The 9,852-nt window shown below is 38.4% G+C and overlaps 1 non-coding gene across 1 annotated transcript; it reads right to left on the bottom strand.

Moving 5' to 3' along the window:
* Window positions 1–4,723: 4,723 nt before the first annotated feature.
* TRNAG-CCC lies at window positions 4,724–4,794 on the bottom strand. Its single transcript has one exon. It is a non-coding gene; the product is annotated as a tRNA-Gly (tRNA).
* Window positions 4,795–9,852: the final 5,058 nt, after the last annotated feature.

Here is a 9,852-nt window from a genome sequence, read left to right on the forward strand (position 1 = left end):
GCAGAAAGGAACGATGGAGCCAAAAAATCTTTTATTTCATAATGGTAAGTGTGGCGGTATTAACAGTAAAGATAATTCTCCCAGAGGTATTATAGGTCTCCTTTACACGAAGAAAGAAATGATGAATCTCAATGGCACTGACCTACCAACTGTGAGAAGGCTCTCAGGATGCCTTACACACTGGTGTGCTAATAATTCATCACAGGAGATCTTTTCCAGTTATTAGAAGGAGTTTGGATGAGAAGAAAGTATTTAATTTTACTGTTTATCTGGTATCAAGTTTTATACAAGAAAAAGGCCATGCTTTTAGGTTGTGCAAGGGATCTTCGTGCTGCCAGTGTTGGCTTGAGGTCTGAACACCATTGTCACTACATCCTCCTCATCATCCTCACAGGAGACACACAAAAATAGCAACTGGAAATCTATTGCCTGCCTACAGCTGGTTACTGGGTAGTCGCCACTAATAACATGGTCAGTTCAGCAGCTGCTGATTTTTCCAGGTGTGTTGGGTTTGTGTGGTAAGCTTCTGGCAGCAGTGGGGCTACAGCGGTGGCTTCTGTGAGAAGCTGCCAGAAGATTCCCACATGACTGGCGAGCCAATGCCAGCTGGCTCCAGAATGGGCCTGCTGGTGGCTGAGGCCAAGCCCATCAGCGACAGTGGTAGTGCCTCTGGGATAACACAGTTAACAAGTGGGACAGAAAACACACCTACACAAGAGCAAACTACAGCCAGAGAGAGAACTTGGAATATGTGAGAACAACAGCTCTGCTAACACCAAGGTCAGTGGAGAAGGAGGGGGAGAAGGTGCTCCAGGTGATGGAGCAGAAATTCCCCTGCAGCCCACAGAGATTCATTTTGGAGAAACTTTCCACCTGCAGACTGTGGAGAACCCCGTGTTGGAGCAGGTGGATGGCTGAGAGGAGGCTGTGAACCTGTGGGAATCCTGCACTGGAACAGACTGCATGAAGGACCTATGGAACCATGGAGAGAGGAGCCCACAACAGACCAGGTTTGCTGTCAGGACTTCTGATTGCGTGGAGAACCCACCGTGGAGCAGATTGTTCCTGAAGGACTGCAGCCTGTGGAAGCAACCCATGGTGGAGCAGCTTGTGAAGAACTGGAGCCCGTGGTAAGGGCTCGTGCAGGACAATTTCATGGACAACTGTCTCAGTGTCTCCTGTGGAAGGGACTCTACACTGGAGTAGGGGAAGAATGTGAGGAGTCCTCCCGCTGAGGAGGAACTAGCATCAGAGACAAGATGTGATGAACTGACCACAGTTTATCTCCCATTCCCAATCCCCTTGCGCCATTCTGGGGAAGCAAGTAGGGAAAATCATAAGTCAATCACAAGCCCAGGAAGAAGGAAGGAATGGGGAGAAAGTGTTTTTAAGATTTATTTTACTTCTCATTATCCTGGTCTGATTATGTTGTTAATAAATTCAACTGATAGCCCTTTGTTCAGTCTGTTTTGTCTGTGACAGTGTTCAGTGAGTGATCTCTCCCAGTCCTTATCTTGACTCATGAACCCATTGTTATATTTTTTCTCCCCTGTCCAACTGAGAAGGGAAGTGAGCAGCTTGGTAGGTACCTGGCATGCATCCAGGGTCAACCCACCACACTTACAAAGACAGCTTAAAGAACAACAAAATCCAAAAATTAACATTGTAGCCAAATATAAAAAATAAAATAAGATAAAATAAAATAAATAAAAATAAAAATAAAATAAAATAAAATAATAAAATAAAATGTTCTATAAAAATTAGTTTATTAAAAACTTTATGGTGCAACACCTACAAGTAAAATACTTGCAAGCCAGAGGGAGATTATTTACAGATACCATATTGGATGCTTAAAGGACATGCAAGCCAAGCATTGATGGATGCTTTGGAAATATCAAAAAGAAAATCAATGTCACAAACAGAAGGGGAACTATTAGTTGACAAAAAGTTGAAATTATGCCTAAAAGAGGAAAACAGAAAAGATCCTGAACTTTGCTTATTTAAATATAAAAATGCAATCAGGCAAGTTAAACAAGAGTGTTTGGAAAAACCTGCAAGAGACATAAACCAAGTACTTTTCCAAACACATCTGACAGGAAGTCTGTTAGAGACAAAGCAAGACAAATAGATGATCAGATGGACTTAGAGACAGACTTACCATGAACACTCAGAAAACAAAATATGATAGGGGGAAAAAAGAACCCAAATTCCAAAACAGATAAAATCTGTAAAGTCCTAAGAAGCAAACTCATAATATGAATTACTATCCAAAAAAAAAAAAAAAAAAAAAAAAAAAAAAAAAAAAAAATTAGCTTACAAATGGAATACTTGATGCATAGGAGAGGAATCAGCATGACAGGCAGCAGTGCCTCAAAATTCATCAGTATTCTGAAGGATTCAATTAGAATGTGAGAAGAGATATGTGGGTGATACAGTCTACTTGGACTCCTAAGAGGTGTTTGGTAAATACGTTTTAATAAAAGGATGGAAGACAGCAAATAAGCAGAGGCTTTATATGAATCACCTCTAAAATCCCAATTTCTAGGACTGGTACCTAAAAATCTTTAAACCATGGGATTGCCCTGATTGTACGGTGGAACAGTCATTTGTGTAAATATTTCAGCACACAACACCGGCCTCCAACTGGACTTTGTGCCACTGAGCAGCACCCTCTGGGCTTGGTCATTCAGCTGATTTTCAATTCACCTGACTCTCTCCTCATCCAGCCCTTGGATCAACAGCTTCTCTATGCAGATCTTAGTGGGAGACAGTGTAAGTCCAGGCAGACAATATCCACTGCTCTTCCCTCATCTGCCAGGCCAGTCACTTCTGTTTCATAAGAGAAGCTTATCAAACTGGTCAAGCTTGACGTTTCTTTGGTGAATCCATGCACGCTACTCCTGATGACTTTCTTGTCCTTGTGAAACATGCCTGGAAAATGTTTAGCTGCTCCATCCCTTTTCTGTGGATTGAAGCGACACTGAATATCCTGTAGATCCCTGGGTTCTCCTTCTTGCCTTTCTTGAACATAGGGGTGACATTTTCCTTTCTCCAGTCCAGAAGCACTTCTCCCAGTCACAAGCTTCCTCAGGACTCGCAGGTGCATCCCATCAAGGCCCATGGAACTATGAATGTCCAGTTTAAATAAGTACTTGCTGATTGGGTCCCCTTCCACGAATGGTATGCACTCCTTTCTCCAGCCTTTCCTCTTGGTCTCTGGGACCCAGGATTCCTGAAGGCTGGCTCTTGCAGAAAAGACAGAAGCAAAGAAGGCATTCAGTACTGCAGTCTTTTCCACATCCTGTGCCTTCAGGTTCCCTCCCCATGCAGCAATGGGCTCACATTTTCTACAGTCTTCTTTTGTGACCTCTGCATTTACAGAAGTCCTTCTTGTTGCCTTTGACATCTCTTGCCTGATTCAATGCCATTTTGGCTTCAACTTTTCCAACTGCATCTCTGCATGGTCATAAAATGTTGCTGTATTTCCCCCAGGTTACCCATCCCTGATTCCATTTTTTATATTCCACCTTCTATATTCTTCCTTTTTGCATCTGAATTTTGCCTGGAGCTCCTTGTTCATCCATGCAAGCCTCCTGGCATTTTTGCCTGACTTCCTACTCATTGGAATGGACTGCTCTTGTGTTTGAAGAAGATGATATTTGAATACTAAACAGCTTTTTTTGGCCCCTCTTCCCAAATATAATATAGAACTATCAATTTTGGATGGGAAGAAACTGTCAAGAACAGGCCTTTTATCTGAAAGTGTTAAATTGGTCAAGGAGTCTCAGTTCATCTCTTTTATTATAAATGGCCATGCATATTTCATACCAGTGCAGTGGTACAGGTTAGTTCATATGGCTGATGAGTTCAAACTACAAGTAAGTTACCATTTGCAGAATTCATAGGTCATGTAAAACAATTTATTTGCATAAAAGCAAACTTTCAGTAGAAGTGAACTCTTTAACAGAAGCAAACTTAAAATACCACTCAATTACACTGTTGGATTACGCAGAAAAATCCAGACTGAATCAACTACAGAAAACCTACAGATAAACACTGATAGTGCTTTGACTGGCAGAATACAACCTCTGTAACCTTACAGCTTTATGTTTCCCAATGAAATGTTTCTTTGTAGAAGAATGGGTCACTGAAAAATAAACTGCTACTACCACTGAGTATCTACTGGTACATTCTGCAGAATGATAAACCTAAATGGTATTGTAAGGACCTTCACAGGATATACAACTTTGCTTCTGATACTTAACCTGCACAACAGATCCCACAACATGCCAGCACTTTTCCTTAGATGAATTAGTGGACAGAATATTTCTGTCAAAATTTCCTTCCTACAGGGTGTCAGTAGCTTACTTAAAGAAAGGAAGCATAATTTACCTTACGAAAAAAAAAAAGGACCAGTTACTTAACTGGTCAAGGACTAAGTGTCGTGGGTTATTTCATAGATGTATACACACACACACATTGCACATTTCATTTGCAGGGCATATGAACTGCTGGTTGCTAAATATACAGTCTTACAGTATAAATAGTCCTTGAAATAGCTGTAAGAGGGTGCAATCCCACAGCAGCTTAATTACCCTGCCCAATATTCAAGCAGCAAAAAGCACAGAGGAAGAGAACAAAACACATTGCCTATAGGTGTCTTGATGGAATACACCTAATCTGTAGTATAGGCACTACACACATTGGCAATGGGGGTTTTCCATGCACCAGCTGGGAATCGAACCCAGGTCACAAGAATGGGAACCTTGCATGATACCACTACACCACTGGTGCTTCCCTGCAGTCTCCACATCATCAAGTGAGCAATCATTCAATTTTGTTTCACTCTAATCCATCCCAAGGGATCTATTAACAAGAGCCTCAGTTACCCTGCCTAGAGGCAGGTCATAATAAGGACTATGCAGGAAAAAGAATTTTCTATGTGAAAAAAATTACCTGAAGAACATCACACATATCCTAAAATACTGACAAAAGGTCACTGGACAATTAACTACCCACTTTTCCTAGGGAAGTTTTGAAAGAGTCAACGTGGAAAACCCTAAAAAATTCTTCTGTTTGTTTCTTAAAGTATGTATAAGCAAAGCCAATGTTCTTTTGGGGAAGGCAATGACTAAACAGCTTCACAGATTCCTTCCAAAATGTCTGTGGTTATAAAAAGACTTAAATTTCAAAGCAGTAAAGCCAAGACTGTAATTCATCTCAACAGTGCAGAGTAAGCAGATGTGTGCTGAAGCTGGAAAGAAAAGAAAGGAACCAAACAATACTTGTTCCATTCTGACTTCCTATACCTTTCATGCGCAGCACAATTGTTTTGATGCATATACAGCTACCCATGACTCTAGAAGTCAAAGCACTTTAGGCATGGTTGCAGGAAGAACATAAATATTCCAGGCAGAAAAGCAAGTTCTTTGGCGCAATGTATTCATGCTCCACTTCATGTACAGGTGTTGAAACTTTTTTCACAGCTTCTGCAGCTTACTCAGGAACTCTGTCCCCATTTGAGAAGTATTCTAAGTGTTTAATTTTTCTTTTCCTACGATTTAATGCATTTAGCAACTGTACATAGCAGGAGGACCTGAGATTTCCTGATCTAATAGTAAGATATATTCAGTCTTCATGGGAATTGAGTTAATATCAGGTCAAATGTACTGCTTTTCCTCAGCTTCTTTCATCCAAGGTGTCTAACATAATATGAAGGAAAAGTGACACAAAGGAAGACATTAGTGGCAGGCCAAAGAATTTAAAGGTTTCTGAGCAGAGCCAAACATCCTGCCTCTCTCATAGCACTTAATGGCAACCCCCCAACTATATTTGTTTATAACCTTTGTTTAAAACAAATTCCTTACTCAGTCAATAACTCCAAAAAAGATAAAAGGAGACTTTCAAATAAAAAGACCTACAAACAACCCTCTCTCTATGTCCTTGCACTCAGTAACACGTAAGAGGAATGTACACATCATATTTTAGGACAGATTAGCAATTGCTTTCTTCCTAAAGATCTGTTACGCGCTGGATTGGTGGTTTTGAAAGTAGAATTGAGAAAATGTAGGGGTTCCATAAAATAGCATTCCAAAAAGTCCTTTTAAGAGTTAACTTAAATTATCATAAGAAAGCAATAAACAGAAATCTGGGATTGTATCAGTCTAAAAATCCTGTTTTTACATTAAAGCAAGATGTAGAATGCATTTCTTCTGAATTGAATACTACATTCAGCTTACACTCATTTCCTGGGACTAGACTAAATAGCAGTCTAAAAAGATATTTCTTCTTCAAAGGATGGCATTCAGATCATCTTTGAAGACATAAATAGAGGTCCTGGAATCCTTCGTTACTGGGAACCTTTCATAATTTGTCATTCTCTGCGACTTGAATCTCAACTTTCACATGCACTTCTTGAATTCCCAAACATGTGGAAGGACAATGATCAGGACACAGTCACAACAATACTAATTATATATGAAACAGAGAATGCCCAATCTCTTGTGAATGTCCCGAGCCTTTCTATGATCTCTGTGAAGTTTTAGTGTACAAGATGGTCTCAGTACTTCTCAAATATGTTTTCTGAGAACTCCCCTCTCAATCCGGATTCTCTGTATACTCTTACTAAACTCAGTTTCCTCTTTCACCTTATCAGTTAATACATCCAAAACAGGTAAGATCTCTCCATTATTATAGGTATGATGAAATAAAAACTTTGTCAATCAAGAAAGATATCAATGAAATTGAAAATAATAAATTTGGAAAGCTGTCACTAATTCTAAAATGTTCTAATAACCCCAATAAGTAGTTCCATCAACATCAGAACTGTTGAAGCCTGGTTTATTACCCATTTGTGTCCCATCATTGATTTAAGTTGGTATGTTAAGGTACGAGCTCTGACTTGGACCATTAATAAGGTCTACGGACATAACTCCTCCTTTCCTTCATCTTTTTATCCCCTCCCTTTACCACACCTCTTGTATGGCATTTTTGGGATCTAGTAAGAAATGTTTTCATGCTAACTGGATGTGTTTATTCAACCCAGCCACCAATTTCTACAAAACTTGTAAGAATCTAATTATTTTCAAGAACTTTATTTATTATTTTTCTTTTTTTTCAGAGGACTTTGTTGAAACAAAATGACTTTGTTGAGATGATAAAATCCAAAGTTTCTGGGGGCACAAATATGATAACCTGTCAGGTAAATAAAACCAGCATACAAGTAGAGTTCAAAGGAAGAAGAAATGAAAAAAATGGGATTTTTTTTCTGCACCGAGAATATTACATACAATATTGTTTAAAGTATAGATATTTGGAATCAGTAAACTGAAAAGCTATGAAATATATGTGCACATCTTACAAGAATTCACAGAAAATAAAGAAAAACTGTATTTCAGATTCTATGTTTATAACCACCACATATGAAAAAAAAAAATCATAAAAACTTTTACCAAAATGTTTTGGGGACTGAGGTTTGCGTTAACAAGAAAGAATTTCAGAATCTTTGTCATTTTCAAGGCTTGTATTTTCTTTTGCATAATTTTAGCTATTTTTCTTTCAAGTAAAATAAAAAAATTAGATGAAAAATTTCAGCCTGAAGCAATTTGAAATTATTGAAATGTGATTTTACATACAGACTTACAATAAAAGTAAGGTTCATTTATAGACATGTTTTAAGTGAAAAAATAGTTTTCTTCCTATATTTATATTGCTGGCATTACCTATTTCTGATTTTTTGCACAAATTCTCTATTTTTTTCCCTCATGTTCTTAATTTTTACATTCCAAACTCTCCAATGCTTCATTAATATAAAAACTCCTTTGATTTATAGCCAGTAGATTGCTTACCTTGATGGATTTCTAATTAACAATTAAACCATTAAGACACCTTTAGCATAAGCTGAAGTTATTTCAGGCCAACACAGAAGACACATGTATGCAAGCATGTTTACTTCATTTATATTAAAAAAGAAAAAAAAAAGTACTGATTCTTCCACAGTTTTTATTATTTCAGAAGCAGCATCTGATCATTTTACACTCTCATCTCCTTGGGCTGCTATTTTGTTATTCAAATATTCTATATAGAAAATATTTTGTAAAGTAAGCAACACGAATTTCTCATGTTTCTTTGTCATAATTAAACAGTATATTTTTAAAAATAAATTTAAAAGGAAGACTATTAAAGAGCAGTTAGGGATGTTTTATGCTATAGTGTGCACTTGCGCACTGCCCTTGCAGTGCATCCTAGCAGAATCTTTAGGCTTCACAGTCTCAGTGAGGGAACACTCAGAGCCTGCTAATTCATACAGGACATATGTGTATAATTAAGCAGACTACCTCTAGTTTCTCTCAGATTTTCCTTACTACCTCAATATCCCTCTTAATTCATAAAATCATGGAGAGATTCATAGATTCACAGAATTGTTTGGGTTGGGACGGACCTTAAAGATCATCTGTTTCCAACCCCCTTCTCCAGAGGAAGGGACACCATCCACTAGATCAGGTGGCTCAGGGGCCCCATCCAACCTGGCATTGAACACTCTCAGGGATGGAGAATCCATAACTTCCCTGCTCAAATCAATGATGGATCAATCACTGGAGCTTAAGGAATAATGAGGATGTTAGGGAAGCAATCATCTAGAGGGTAAGGAAATCATTTAAAGTGGCTTTAGGTGGATAAAGGCATAGCTGCTCACATGAAGCATAATAAACTTTGTTTCCTCCTCTCTCCTTCCCCTGCAGAAGTTGAAACAACATCACATCCCAGCAGAACTTACCTATACAATTCACACAGTGATCAGAGTCCAACTGGAATATGACCAGACAACAAACATATTGTTTGGCCTAGCAGTATCAAGGTTGATAATAAAAGTCTTAGAGAATAATCCATGTGGGAAAATCAGGACAAAATTAGGATGCATTTACCTGAAATGGAATGTAATTTCCCACTGTTCTCTCAAGCATCTGGTGAAGAACAGACTTACATAAGAACCTTTGTGACTGTGCCCCAGCAGCTAAGGAGTGACTTGTTATCTTGACCAGAATGTCACAGCTCTGCTGTACTTCTCTAGGATTCTGGCAATTGTCCTTGGATGGCTGTACCTTCCTAAACAGTTGGAGGCTGAAAGTCCTAACCTGAATGGTTAGAGATTATAAAGCATGATCTGAGAAAAAACTGCAATGAAGCACCTTTACTGACCTAGAAAGAGGAGATAAAAACCCAAATTGTTAAACCTCTCAATACATAAAATACTCTGAGAAATAAAATGCCCCAACCCTGGAAATGTTCAAGGCCAGGTTGAACGGTGCTTTGAGCAACCTGAACTCACAGGAGGTGTCCCTGCCCTCAGCAGGGGGCTGGAACTAGACAGTCTTTAAAATCCCTTCCAATCCAAACCATTCTATGATTCTAAATATAGTTCAGGTGAAGTGTGACAAAGACAAAGAGTTGGATATATCTACAGGGAAAAAAAAAACCCAACTGATTAAGTATGAGCAAAATGTCCTAGTTTTTAAATTGCTAGTACATAGGGAAAACATTATTCAGAAATGTTTTTCACTCTTTCAGTGCTTTTAGAGCAAACATTTTGACAGGAATTACTTGAAATAATGTCACACTGTGCAGGTAATTAATGAAGACAAAAGAATAAAAGAGTAATAGTTAAGTATGAGAACAATTTTATAAGAAGGGTTTCTTCTAATCTTTGAGAAACAAAGCCCATGTAGATACAGAAAATAGGTTTAATTCATACAGATACCTTTTGTAATGTAAATCTGAGTAGTGTGATAAAAAGAAAACTCAGGGTTGTCCTTACAGTGTCAAAGTTGTAACACTCCTAACAGATCACATATA

This window comes from Corvus kubaryi, unplaced genomic scaffold, assembly GCF_017639235.1.
Source record: "Corvus kubaryi isolate FWS band 111438036 unplaced genomic scaffold, C.kubaryi_AGA036_p1.0 64988, whole genome shotgun sequence".
Lineage (NCBI taxonomy): Eukaryota > Metazoa > Chordata > Aves > Passeriformes > Corvidae > Corvus > Corvus kubaryi.